We start from the raw sequence: 15,732 nt of genomic DNA on the forward strand, positions 1-15,732 counted from the left end.
TTATCAGTGTTGCGTGAAAAAATCGTTTATATATTTTCAAATATGTAATTAAATACTATAGATTTGTTAGCATGGGTGAAAGTTGAATTTCACACGGGAAATTCGTTTCTATATATTTAAAAATTAAGTTTATAAAGTAATAAAGTTATATAGTAGTTATAAAGTTATAAAGTTATATAGTAATAAAAATATAAGTTTTAATTTATATTTTAATAACTAAATTTATAAATAATATAATTATAATATTATCATAAGAAATTGAATTGTTTCATATAATAAAAATATAAGTTTTAATTTATATTTTAATAACTAAATTTATAAATAATATAATTATAATATTATCATAAGAAATTGAATTGTTTTATATAATAAAAATATAAGTTTTAATTTATATTTTAATAACTAAATTTATAAATAATATAATTATAATATTATCATAAGAAATTGAATTGTTTCATATAATGATAAAAATATAAGTTTTAATTTATATTTTAATAACTAAATTTATAAATAATATAATTATAATATTATCATAAGAAATTGAATTGTTTCATATAATAAAAATATAAGTTTTAATTTATATTTTAATAACTAAATTTATAAAGAATATAATTATAATATTATCATAAGAAATTGAATTGTTTCATATAATGATAAAAATATAAGTTTTAATTTATATTTTAATAACTAAATTTATAAAGAATATAATTATAATATTATCATAAGAAATTGAATTGTTTCATATAATAAAAATATAAGTTTTAATTTATATTTTAATAACTAAATTTATAAAGAATATAATTATAATAATATCATAAGAAATTTATTTTTTTCATATAGTAATAAAAATATAAGTTTTAATTTATATTTTAATAACAATCACTTAATTGCCAACCAATACTTTGAGGATTAAGAATAAAATGGCTATGTATCCTGTCTTTGCTCTAACGTTTCACCTGAAGTAGAGAATTGAAATATTATACAAAATTATGCTTATAGGACTATTTATAGAATAGAACTATTTGAGATAGAATTCTAAGTTAGAAATCTCTCTTAATAACTGTACAATAAAACTAAAGGAGAAGAATATTTCTTTTAATATGAATCGTCGTAGGAATAGTTTCAACAAAAGTTAGAACATTTTGCGAATATTTGAAGCGATTAAAACACAAATGTTCTCGATATATGCACGCTTGTTGCAAATTCAATCCGTTTACGTTTTTCGATTCTCGTTTCCTCGTAACCACATCAACGCGTTAAACCGCATTCACCCGATTACCATACGTACCAAACTTAATTACGGTTAATAATTAATAACTGAAAACGCAAATACATTGATCATCAATAACGCGACTGCATATAATAACGAATGCCAACCGTTGCTGCCATTGTTATTACTTCTGCATTATGGCAATTAACTTGTAAAGCAATTAGGTAATTATTCGTAAATTGCTTTAGTTTTGTCTTTTTCCTCGACATTTTCCCTCTCGCTCGACCACGATATTTCGCAATAAATGTTACGCATTTCAGAATTTCTAGCCGTGTGTTTGAAATCAGTTAACACGGTTCATTTTGCTCGGTCTCGCTGCTAACCTCTTCCATCCATTTAATACTTTGATTATACAAGTAGAAAGAAAATATTATAAAATACATTTTCCGTGTATTTTGCACAAAATACTGTCAACTAATAATAACAATGAATTTGTAGATTTGTAGAAACTGGGTATTCTAGAATTCTATTACACAGACTATTTTTACAAATTCTCTGTGATTGAAAGGTTTTTACTGCTTTGGTCGTATGTCTACTTTTAGCTGCTATCTACGTAAACACGCTTCGAAAACACATAGAATTCTAAATAAGACTTTACAAGTTATTTGCTATATACAAAATTATGGTATATTATATTATATTGTAGGATCTTTACTGCAATTAGTTTATTCACAATAAATGGATTAAACAGATGATTAAACAGAAAACGATGGTTGTTTAACGTGAACTAATCACAATAACGTATTGTAATTAAGACAATCAAATAGTTAATTTGCAACTCTCGTCACCACCGATCCAATGCTCCCCCCCTCTCACGCGGGCCACACTCTCTCGATAACACTACCAACACTATCACCCTGACTTCTCGATTCATACTCTCTGGCTTCTCAACTCACACTGACTGCTAATTCGTCTTTGTCCTTAGCAAGCCCTTGTTTTTGTCTTAGCCCCACCACGCTCGTGTTTCGCAACCGCTCGTGGCCAGGGTCACGTAGGCCTTTTCCGTGAAACTATTCCATCGAAAGATCGACGATATATTGTTGGGCCAGTCGACGCTTCGGCTTTCTCGCGACATTGTTTATAGTTCGCCCGATATCTCTTAGGTCTTTCGCCCACGATACTGCAATATCATATTACGTTATACTGTATGATCGACGGAAATTAATTTCAAATAGCGCAGCTATCATATCCAATTCAACACGACCACAAAGCGTTAATATTATTAGATAATTTCATAGATTAATTAATCGAACTAAATTAGTATTATAAGACATTTTCTACAAATGTCTATAGCAAGATGTTTGCCATATAATACAAATTAATTAATCGAATAATATTTTATGAATGTTTATCATCCATCGATACACAATAATAATATATATCCCAATATTTTATGTATTTTCTACTACCTTCTCTTTATGCTAATTCTTGTCATTTTCTAGCCATTATCGAGCACAATTGGTAACGAATAGAGGGCGTGGGTCACTGTAACGACAAATTGTGAGTATGGACGATAAATCACGTAATATTGGTACGCCATAGAATGCGTTAACCTGGTTAAAGAACCGGAGGACGATCATAAATATGGAACCGATATTCGACGTATTTACGTTCATTTGAGAAATAGTTTAGATGCGACGGCAACCAACGAGCGATTTCAGCGTGCAGGTTGTTCACGCTGGTGTAGCTGCGGCCAGGCTAGCGGTAAGCTAAGAAATAACAGCGGTGGAGTTTACGGCCGATGCCGGATTCGTGGTAAATCTTTGATGACTTTGCGGCAAACGCTGCCACGGCCAACCAATATTCCCGCTTCGCAATTCACGGCAGCGCGTAATATCTTCCATTATCGCGTTAATTAATCAGTCTTCAACGCGATACATAGAGCAGCCAACCATCTTTCCGTGCAAAAGAAATCTTTGTTTTGCAGATATAACGTACAATAAAACATCCTATAACACGGATGGAAAAACCTTGCAATATTTAAAAGCTTGCACAGATTGCAACTAAGTAATCGCGTATTTTAAATAAGAAAGAAAATTCAATATTTTTGCTTAAAAATATAACTTTATTCAATTTGGTATTGTCCGTTTTTGTCGATCACCTTTTGCCATCTTTCAGGCAGTGTCGTAATTCCATGTTCATGACTTCTGATTTTTGCCAGCAAACAACTGAATTAAATATGATTTTACATCATCAGCGTCATTAAAAATTTTACCATTTAAGGAGTGCTGCATGAAACGAAATAAATGGTAATCTTAAGACACAAGGTCAGGGCTATATGGCGGATGTGACAACACATCCTAACCTAGATCCAATAATTTTTGGCGAGTGAACAAAGATGTGTGGGGCTTTGCATTATCATGCTGGAAAACAACATTCTTACAATTTGTCAATTCTGGCCGTTTTTCTTGAACTGCATCGCTCAGTTTGGCGAGTCGTTGAACGTACACGTTTGAATTAATCGTTTGGTTTCTTGGTAAAAGTTCAAAGTACAGAATTCCTTCATGATCCCACCAAACTGACAGCATAATCTTTTTTTGGTGAATCTCAGCTTTTGGTGTCGTCTGGACTGGTTCATCTTGCATCATCCACGATCTTTTCCGATTAACGTTGTTATAAACTGTCCACTTTTGGTCGCCAGTAATCAGTCGTTTCAGAAATGGATCAATTCCGTTGCGTTTCAGAAGCGAATCGCAGATGCTAATGCGTTGCGTCAAATGAATTTCCTTAAGCTGATGAGGGAGCCATAAATCGAGTTTCTTGACATAGCCAAGCTGTTTTAATTTTTTTTAATGCATGTACGCGATACATTGAGCTTCTCTGCAATCTCACGCGTTGTGCTATGACGATCTGAATCGACAATGACCTTGATACGGGTCTCATCAACTTCGACTGGACGGCCAGATCGTTGAGCACTTTTCAGTAAAAAATCAGCAGAACAAAATTTGGCAAACCAATTTTGACACTGCCACTCTTTCAAGGCTTCATTCCCATATACTGCACACGACTTCTTGCGTGCTTGCGATGCGTTCTTATCTTTTTGAAAATAATACAATAAAATGTGTCTGAAATGCGCGTCTTGTTCCTCCAATTTTAAATTGGGATAAAAATGAAACTAAATAACTAATCCATAGAATTTCTTTACTAAATTAAAGATGGAGGTCCAAACAAGAAGAAGACAATATAGGTTAGGTGCTTTGAACACGTTGCAAAACAAAAGAATGTGCTAAGCATAATGAACAGCATATGGACTCAAAAAGCATACTTAAAAGAACAGACAATAGATCTTTTGTCTTTCCCTGGCAAGTCTGCTAGCATTTAAACGATTACAAAGAAAATGACTTTAATAAATAAATATAACTGTAGCCTCGTTGATAGCAAACTGTCTCTGCATAGACTCGAAAGAAAAAAATACCCAAGAACTCGGGTTTCATTTTAAGAAACATTTGAAAATTATTGAATAACTGGAAAAGGGAAACTAGCTCTAGCCTGAGTCACGAACAGCATATGAAATTTCCAAAAAAGATGAAAAAATACCAAGTCGTGTCCTTTCATGAAGATTCCAACATTCTTACGATCATCTGCCCACTAAATCACGCACGGTATAGGTTGCAATGCAAAATACAAAAGAGCTGGCGTCTCCTACCAGGTAGATGTATTCAAATATTCCCAACGAATCTTCTGTGATTTACGTCAGGGACCATAGATCCGGCAGATAGGTTGTTACGTAGGCAAAACGGCGACGAAAATTATTTTCGAAGCTGTGCCATATACGAGCGAGTCAGTGATTTAGCCTCCTGATACGTCGATCGCGTGACCTTCTTCTTGGTCGGTGTCAGATTCCCCTTAAAAATGGAAGCAACAAAAACGCATTTTCCACAGGGACGGGAGAGCGCGCACGTCTTGTCAAGGATGGCGCATCGGAAACGAAGATACGGTTTCCCTTTATTTCTGCTCCGCGGTCATATGTCACGATAGAAATATCCCTCGTCGAGGAACTCGGGCTGAATCTACGCGGTATACGTGCCGAGTATCGAGATCTCTTCCTTTGCACGGCGACGCGGTCTGCGAGTCTCTCTTTTATTGCGACAGCTTAGGTTTCGTTTAAGAAGAAATATGGGCTGCCGTGAATGGCTGAAACGAAACGATGTTACGCGCACGTCCCTTCGGTAAATCGTACGTTTATATTCGACGGTGCGTTGCACAGTCACCGCTGAACATTTTAAAACCGCGGTTAATTATATTAACACATTGCGTACGGCGCTCTGCTCTCCAGAAGCATTTTAGTAAACAATAGGATGCGTATATGCACATTTTTAATTTGCATTTGGTATTATATTTTTTATTCAGTCCTCTTCTATGTTTAGTCGCATCGCTTAATTCAAGAACGTTGCTGCTATCATTGAATTCATTTTCGTCGCAAGTGTTATTTGGTGCATCAGATAAATTATTAAACAACAGTTCACAGTTGACTTTCATTTTCTTTACATTTATGTGTCATTTTGCTACTTTTATAGAATTAGGGCCAGTTTCATAAAATAATTTTATTAGTAACAGAGTGAAAATGCAAATGACTTTTGAAAAGCTGTTCCCTTACAAATTAAAAGACAAACTTTGAAATAATAAAATGTATAACAATAAAACACATGATAAGGTACGATATACGATCGGCACAGATCTACCGATGTACTGGCTGTACTGGCTCATTGTTTTTACATGCTTGAAATGTCAACATTCAGTTGTTTTGCTGATTATTAGTCAGAAAAATGCGCAAGGCTTCATTACCCTGTTAACGTAACAAAAACATTTGTCTCTGGTTACTTAAGTCTTCGATTCAGTCGAAAAAACATGAAAACGAGACATCTCGTGACCCGCACGCAATGTGTTAATATGTATTGAGATATGTGTAATTTTAGTAGCGACACACATATATGAGTACGAGTATGTGGCAGTATGTGCGTGCGCAGCGTCTCGTAAACAGACGAATGGGACTGTTCCGTTGGTAGTGTGGTAAAGAAAACGGCGAAACAAAGAAAGTGCTGAGACGCATGCAAATGTGTATCCACGAAAATCTTGTTAATCACATATTAAATAAAACTGAAACTATTTTGGCATCATTTCTAAGTGTAATGTAAATGTTGCTATACATTTATTTCGGTGATCAAGATCCACAATTCTCAATAGTTATGAATCTTAAAAAGAAATATTTGAAAAGTTGGGGCGAAGTTGGTTCCTTCTGTCGCTGTGTCTATTGGCTTGGCAATCACTTAGTTGCCAAGTCAATAGAAGATGGTGGGACAAAGAGAGTACTGAGACGCGTGCGAATGTGTATCCACGAATATCTTGTTAATCACATATTAAATAAAACTGAAACTATTTGGACATCATTTCTAAGTGTAATGTAAATGTTGCTATACATTTATTTCGGTGATTCATATCTACAATTCTCAACAATATGTAATATGTGTGTCCAAATATGCTGTATGCAGAGTGATTTCTTAACTCTTTGAGCGCTATGAACGAATATATGCGTTCTCACATAACCACTCAATTTAGGCTAAAAGTGGCGTTAAAGTGGCGTGATAAAAAAGGTGTACGGATGTTATCCACCTGACATTCTGATGATTTCGTTGAAACAAAAAAAATTAATTATCAAACTGGCAAATCAAAGCGAAAACCAAAGTGTATAACATTTTCAATTTAAAAGATATAATTTCAAACTTTAATATTGTTCATGTTATTATTGCTTAATGAAATAAATGGTTATTAAGACTTTTCAGGTCGCTATATAATTTATTTTAGCTACAATCAATATATTTTGCAGTGAAAATTCAGTCTGCTCAACTTGAGCTCTTTCGTAAAAAATACGCAGTCACGGTGTGCTGCTCTGTAAAGAGTGGGCCGTCCATGGCCCACGCTTAACGTCGGACAACGCAGCGCTGAAAAGGCTAAAAATTTGGGTGAGTACGTGGCTCTGTTTCACTTTCAATTATGTTATTAATAGAATTTACTTTCTGTGAAATCTTTTAGAATGTCGTATTTTACAGGCTGCAGTAAATATTGTATTTCTTCTTTCTTTTGTTCTAGTAGTTTTAATATCTTCGTGAAGATTATTTTGCGTTACACTGCACAATGTATCAGAGAATAGATTGCAAATCGCAAATACATTCTATTGGTATTTTATATATCAACGATCTTTTGTAAGCTAAAGCTATCGGAACAAATGAATAAACAACAAAAGTTCATTGATTTTTTCACCCCCTTTCGCCATTTATTATTTCCACGTGAAACTAGTCGAAAGATTTATACAACCCGACGACGCATTCGTTCTATTCTGACATTTACTGATATTTCATGTACTAATAATGTTTTGTACGCCAAAGGTAAACGAACAAATGAATAAAAAAGAAAAATCAATCAGTCGTCGGCCTTTCATCCCTCTGGTCGTTTATTCAAAAATGAAACTCGATGAAAAATTCAAACTATCCATCGATACTCGTAAATTCGCTACTCTGAGAACATACACTGTGCTTCTCTAACAAATCATCTGCATTTTCAAAACTACCTCGTCAAACACGCATCTCCACCTATCAGCCGAAATTTCCATATATACTCGTCGATCCATAATTCCCCAGACTATTCCATATTCGTTGCTCCGAGGCGTAGAAATAGAACGAGCCAGGGAACAAGCAGAAACGCTTCATCGAAGAGATTGAATTTTTATGTCGCTTCGCGAATATCTGTCGCCACGTTTCTCCGCTGAAGCTGCACCATTTTTTCCTCGTTGGCCGACGATGTTCGTCGATTATCTGGCTAATGCACTCTACGATGGACTCAACGACCAGAAACTGGCATTCGTATCATCGACGTTTCATCCGAGTTTTCGACTAAACGCGTATCTTCTATGAAATCGTCCGACTGATTTTTTATTCACTAGCTTCGTCGCCCAAGTACTTTAGATGCGGCTGGCGGACCGTTGAGCAAAAATAACGGAAACTTTTCCATTTTAGATGGACCGCCGATAAAGGAAAGAGAGCTACGTTTGTATAATGGGGCGTGTCTAGCCGGCGATGGCTCGAGTACGAGACGCGTCTTCCTTCTCTGGATACCATCTTTGTCGTTCAAAATTATTCCATTATCTCCTCCATTCTGGTCTTTTTTCTTTCTTCAAGTTTTTAAATTTACATATATACGTAGTGGGGACATATTTTTGATTGACACAGTCCATCGAAGAAGGATAAAAATTTGTGAAATTACGCGAAATTTTCAGAAGCGAAACGTTCATATCGAAATTCTAAATAACACGTTCTTTCGTACATGTCGATCCCACAGCGCCATTTTACCTAAATTCAACTTTCTAATGATGTACGCTAGATACTTAGGCGATTATACACAAATATTACCAACTTTAGAAGACAAAAGGAACTGCGATGAAGAAACAGATGATGGAAAAATATTGGGTTGGCAACTAACCTTAAAACTTCCATCTTTCTATTGACATCTGCTTGTCTAAGCAAATTACTTTAATGTACATTATTTGTGATTATTAGTACGTTTCCAAAAAGGATTTGTTTATTTGTTCGAAGCACAGAGGTGGCTATCTTTGTATATACAATATACAGACTGAGAAATAACGTTTTAAGAAACTACTGAAAACAATCCACGAGAGACAACAAGAGAAATGGGCTTTCAAATGAAGCTAACCCATTCTACCATTCATTTCCTTCAAATTGCAAACGTAAAGGAAATGGACAAATGGATTTCGTCCGAGTTACTGATGCTACGAAGGCTTGAGTGAATGAAGACAGCTACCTCTGTGTTTTTAAAGAAATAAGCAAAACCCCTTTTGAAAACACGCCAGGGTTATTCAACTCGACGAGCAGTGGATCTCGTCAGAAGAAGCTGTAACCGTGGTGCTACTTGTTCGTCGTTCGACAACTACTTGAAATTTCAACTCTAAAATACTGAACAGCAATTATTATTTAGAAAAGTTGATCTAAAAATTGTCAAAAATTTCCACGACTCCCGTGGAAAATTTCAGGATACGTTCCGCTTGAGCGATTGGTTAGAGCGACACCCTCTTTCCGCTAATCTCACGATGGACAGCCTTCCGCGAAACAGTGCTATTGTTTCGACCAGGAAACGTCGTCATCTATCGGCACGCCTTCGACTTCTGTTTCGTATCGCGTCCGATGTTTATTGTCCGCTAGAACGATCACCGCGTTCTCCGGTCGCACCCTCGTAAACAATTACTCAGGCAGACCCAGTCGTTGAACATGGCCGCTAGCTGAACGTGGGACGCTTTACGCGGAAACACATCTACAGCCAGAGAGAATATAACTGGTCGCGACAGAACTATCGTTGCGGAGAAATCGGTACGGATATTCAGTTGAGGAGAGCTCGTAAATATACCAAGTGGCTGACGAAAGTATTCGCTTACATATACAAACTTGAATGGCCGAAATAATGTACATTAATGTAATTTGCTTAGACAAGCAGATGTCAATAGAAAGATGGAAGTTTTAAGATTACGCCAGTAAAATTTGAAAAGGATTCAACAACGTAGGTAGAAGTTATACATTATTAAATATATTATTAAATTATTTAATATTAATATTTTATTGGACCACCTTTAGCAGCAATAATGTCTCAATCGACATTCCATGCTATAAACCAATGCTTTTGTAAAACTACACTCAACGGAGTTTCATATTTCTAAAATTTTATCTTCCAATACTTGCTTTGAGATTATCTGAAATGTATTTAATCTTTTTCCGATTTCAACCCATAAATTTTCAATCGGATTTATGTCTGGACTTTGCGGTGGAGTAATTAGCATGTGTGGTGTGTTATATACGATCCATTCTTTCGCAATTCTAGCAGTATGCTTAGGACCATTATCTTGTTGGAAGTGGAAATCTTCCAATAATCCCAATTTACAGGCACATGTTTAATGTTATTTTTTAAATATTTAAATACTTATATTTATCAAGTATTCCATCAATAAATATCAACTTTCTGGTGTCACTGGCAGCCATGCACCCCCACACCATAACCGATCCACCTCCGTGTTTCATTGTTTGATGTAAATGTCGAATTTCCAATTCCATATTTGGTTTTCTTCACATTTAATTTTGATCATCCGAGCCAAAAATGTTAAACTTTGACTCATCCGAAAAGATGACTTTGTCCCAAAAAGAATTATCTTTATTAATATAGGTTTTAGCGAAAGTCAATCTTTTTTATGATTTACCGCATTAATATATGTTTTGTTTCGTGGTACTCTCCCTTGGTACTACAGTATCGCAGACAGATCGTCTTACATGACCGGCGAGATATACACAATGTAGCGATAAGCGCATAGTTGTCGTCAAGCAGCGAGTTTTAAAAAACATCGATTCGCCTTCGGTCCGTTATTTTACCTACACAAAAAAGGTGGCATACGTGATCATAAGCGCGAACGGTTGCGAGACCCGAGCGTGGTGGGGGTCGTCTCCAAGAGAAGACAAAGGAAAAAATCGAAGGGCAGTCAGTGTCATACGAAGATTCAAACCGAATGCGTCGAGAGGTTCAGAGAAATAAAATCAAGATCGCTTAGTCAAACGAATACGTGGAGAAATATTATAAAGTCGAGTCGAATTATAATAATACACTAGTTGTATCATCGTTAAATCATTTGCACCGTGTTAATTATAACTTTAAATATTGTTAAACATGGAAGCTTATATTAACTCTGTTAATTCTGTGTTACAATCATTCGAACTACCTCTGTTATCCTAATCGAAACAGGGGAACGACTGGTTCGCGACGTCGACTATCAAAATCGTAGCGAGAATTTACGCCTCTCGCTGACGCGTTCCCTCGCGGTCGCGTCTCTCCGCGAACGGTCGTAACACTGTTACTGAAACGATATCCTAACCTCAAGTGAACGTACCAATATTTTCATTTAGCAATGATGTTTACATTCGGTGCAAAGGAAGATGAAAAACTATCAACAGCGTTGCAGCGTTCGAATACTTTTGTGAGACACTTATCATGAATGTTTCTAATAAATGTATCATAACTCCCGTCTATATTATTTTCAAATTTTACTGATGCAATCTTGACGTTTTTTCGTCACTATGGATACCAACCAAACTGTTTTAACAAATTAGTACACCTCATTTTATTTATTGAAATTTGTAAGCGTTTTTAATTCGATAGCTGAGAGATTGTTGATATATTTACTGAGAAAGTATACTAATATATTCAAAAGTAACCGGACACGTTAACGCGTTTGGTCAAAAAGTTTATATTTTTCTGATACTTCTAAAATTACAATAAAAAAGTGTCTATTGATTTGATCATTTACTTGTTGCCACAACCGAGATTAATTATTCTACTAGATTCAAATTAAAAGAAAGAATATGTGTTATTGTTCATTTATCCGTAATCATTAATATCGACTATTTATTTTCTGAATATTCATTGATTGTAAGTGGTTGTTTCACCACATGTCGATGACATTAAATTAAAAACTTTCATTTGTGCAAGGCTGGTGTGTAAAACTACATACACTTTGCATAATTACTACATTCAGTTAAATAAGTTACTTAAATAATCGACCAGAAAACACCTCACTAAAGAAATAAAATAAACAAACTCGAACATGGTATCCCGTTGGGGGTAGCCATCCACCTTTTATTTATTTAGCAATAAAGCTAAAAAATTTACTGAATGTCCAGCTGGACAAATTCTAAAATACAAATTAAACAATAAAAAAAAAAAAAAATAATCGACCAGATATTTGATTATTCTAAGTATCTTAAACGTCCTCTATAAATCAACAATTTAAAAAACTCTGCTTAGAATTGCGCGAGAAAAATGAGAAAATTCTTTAATAAAAAATCAATCCAATTATTAAACTTTTTGCAAGAACAAGAAGATTACCAAACTATTTCAAATCTTCTCACCATCACTTTAACGCATGATGATAATGAAACACGTTAAAGCAATAAACGCCCTCTTAAAACGTCCGCAAGGTAGCTCGATTTATCGCTTGTTTGCGCGCGAATATTTAAAGGGCTGAGTTTTAATTACCTTGCACGAAAGTGGTCGAAACATTTTATTCTCTTTCAGCAATTTTTCGCCTATGACAAATCCATTTGTCTACCGAAATACCATAATATTACACTTAAAATCCCGTTTTCACGGTGTTTTACTTCAGAAACCTTGTTATTGGACGTGTTGAAACGTAACGCGTTCACAGGAAAAGCTGGTGTGCCGTTGAAGGTTTTAATATCGCGAGCCCCGTGAGCTCGTGTCATTTTCAAGTAGAAGTTTCACGCGATCGTGAAACGAAATTAAATATCGTGCGTATTTACGGCCGAACGTACGAAAGCCACATATACCTAAACAGATTGCTATATTGATATTCCCGGTACAGCAATCACGCGCGCGTTCACCAGATTCAAGCGAACGAGACAGAAAGCTCATTGTTGATTTCTTCCAGCGCTTTCTTGCTAAGCTAAGTTCGCCTTGTAAAAACCAGAATTGAATGTATTCGCGCAAGTATCTTGATTCGAATTAGTATGTTGATATAAAACAATTTGAGGTGGATAGATCGTGATACTGTGCTGCTGCTGTATAAGGATTTTTGTCTTCATCCGAGTTGCTTTTTTCTCATTTAGAAATCGTGGAGAAAAAACCGAATTACGAGTGCCGGGATTCGAACCTGATCTGCAACGTTTGCAACCAACGACGCTAACCACTACTCTACCGTCGTCTAGTAAAGAATAGGGTCTTTCTATAGCAAGACACGGTACAGAAACTGTTGGGAAGTTGTGCTGTCGAGTGCCGTTACAAATTCATTATTAAATAAATAAAATTATGATTATCCGTTTGAGTTGCAAGGGTGTTTGAAAAAACAGGGTCGAAAAATGCCAAATCATATTTGTTATTTTTCTGAGATACATTTATATTATTATATATGGGTACTATTAGTTTATAAATATTTCTAGTTATTTTCAATCAAAATTATTGACAAGGTAACAATGAAATAGAGAATACAGCCGTTCGTATCGTTCAAATGTACTGGCGCTTTTCCACAGAAAATGTAAACAGCGCCATTGTGCTGCTTGCGACTCAAACGGTTATACAATTCGATCAGAATTCCTCGATCAGGGTCCCTTTGACGCGATCTCGTGCGTCAGACGTGACCACGCAAACGGTTCCCCAAGAAAATGCAGACACAATATTGGGTTGGCAACTAAGTGATTGCGGATTTTGCCATTACCACCTAATGACAAAGTCCGCAATCACTTAGTTGCTAACCTATAATACGTAATATTAGGTTGCCCGAAAAGTTTCTTTCGTTTTATGAGGAGATAATAGAAGCACGACGTTCTTTGTTTTATATTATTTTCTTGAATTACGTACGATCGATTTTGTTTTGTTGAGATAAACGCTGTGACATTTCACAGACTTGGTTTCACGTCTGTATGAAGGTGCACTGCTGTAAAAACACGTTTGCGGAAGAAGGACACTTTCCCGACAGCCTAATAATAAATTATTACAATGAAGAAGGCATATACGTATTTCTGCGTCAGTAAAAATTAGCGTTAATTCTGTGAAAAACAGCTGTGCATATGTGACAATTTTCAAGAGCGAAAGAAAGTCCGGAACCTATCACTCTGACAGCTAAAAATTAATGCAATTCGATCAAGCAGTTTCACCGAAAAAACGTCTTCAATCCTGACTTTTTCAATGCCTATAAATCCTCCAAAGCAGCTCGTTAAATGTTGGAAAAAATCGGTAATTAAAAACAGGTTGGAGGTAACGCTTGAAAACGAGGAAATCTGCGAAAGAAGTTGATTGCGAGGCTGAGGAATCGATGGAATATCATCACGGGACTTGGACTAATTCACGGGGCAGCGTTTTTGATTTCAGCCGTTGAGAAGCCGAAACGAGGAATAAATTACGCCGCGTTTCCAACCATATCTTTCCTCGTCAAATTGCCACGATCATTTCGGATTACGGCGATTAATCGGCGTTCGCGGGCTTGCGGCTTGATGTCCCAGTCGCAGACCGAGCGAGTCGTCGCTGCATGAAAATGCCACCTAACGCCCACGATTAATCACAACTAGTCTAGCGAACCAACTAATTGCTCGCTGTTCTATCTTTCTTTTTTCCTTTGTTTCTGTCGTTCTCCCGTTTCTTTCTGTTCCTTTGCGTTCGATCGTTAGGCACACACAGACGAAGAGGGTGAAAAAAATTAGTCGAATTCGCTGGACGTGACTGCACCGCGTCGATAAGTCTGCTATTGAAACCGTGTTCATTACTTTTCTAGATAACTCGATCGTACCGGTACTCGTTTCTCCATTCTTGTTTCTCGTTACGAACATATTGCATCATGAACAGAGCGTTTCATCATCGGCTAAGGATTTTCTCGTCGACGATATACGAGCTACGTTCAGCTATAGACGTCGTTTAATTGGTCGAAGAATCGAACTGTCGAATGTCGATACCGAATTTTTCTGAGACAAGCTTGGATGAAACTTAAGATCACTATTATTGATAAGGGAGTACGTTTCTTAATTATATAGATTTATAAAACAATTAAGTCGATAATTGATACCGGTGACAAGCGTTCAACTTTACCTTTGCATCGTGTCGGAGTTATCTTGTATGAAACGAAACTCCATGTACCATGTGCCGTGTACCATGTACCGTGTACCATGTACCGTGTACCATGTACCGTGTACCATGTACCGTGTACCATGTACCGTGTACCATGTAGCATGTAGCATGTAGCATGTAGCATGTAGCATGTAGCATGTAGCATGTACCGTGTACCATGTACCGTGTACCATGTACCGTATACCATGTACCGTGTAGCATGTAGCATGTAGCATGTAGCATGTAGCATGTAGCATGTAGCATGTAGCATGTATCATGTATCATGTATCATGTATCATGTACCATGTACCATGTACCGTGTACCATGCACCATCTACCATGTACCATGTATCATGTACCGTGTACCATGTACCATGTACAATGTATCGTGTAGCATGCAGTGTACCGTGTACCATGTACAATGTACAGTGTACCATGCATCATGTACCATGTACCATGCATCATGTACCATGTATCATGTATCATGTATCATGTACCATGTACCATGTACCGTGTACCGTGTACCATGCACCATGCACCATCTACCATGTACCATGTATCATGTACCGTGTACCATGTACCATGTACAATGTATCGTGTAGCATGCAGTGTACCGTGTACCATGTACAGTGTACCATGCATCATGTACCATGTACCATGCATCATGTACCATGTACCATATATCATACACCATGTACCATGTAGCGCGTATTATGTAGCATGTAGCATGTAGCATGTACCATGTATCATGTAGCATGTACAATGTGCTATGTACCATGTAGCATGTAGCATGTACCATGTACCAT

General features: G+C 36.2%; 1 protein-coding gene and 1 long non-coding RNA gene across 11 annotated transcripts in view; one reads left to right on the forward strand and one right to left on the reverse strand.

Moving 5' to 3' along the window:
* Positions 1–15,732, reverse strand: part of LOC126926433 (tyrosine-protein kinase Btk29A-like) — a 193,861-nt gene that overhangs the window by 61,074 nt on the left and 117,055 nt on the right. The gene's annotated exons all lie outside the window — the stretch shown is intronic.
* On the forward strand, positions 9,307–12,969 carry LOC126926481 (uncharacterized). Its single transcript, XR_007714649.1, has 3 exons — positions 9,307–9,645; positions 9,762–9,832; positions 12,940–12,969. It is a non-coding gene; the product is annotated as an uncharacterized LOC126926481 (long non-coding RNA).

This window comes from Bombus affinis, chromosome 18 (assembly GCF_024516045.1).
Source record: "Bombus affinis isolate iyBomAffi1 chromosome 18, iyBomAffi1.2, whole genome shotgun sequence".
Taxonomy (NCBI): Eukaryota; Metazoa; Arthropoda; class Insecta; order Hymenoptera; family Apidae; genus Bombus; species Bombus affinis.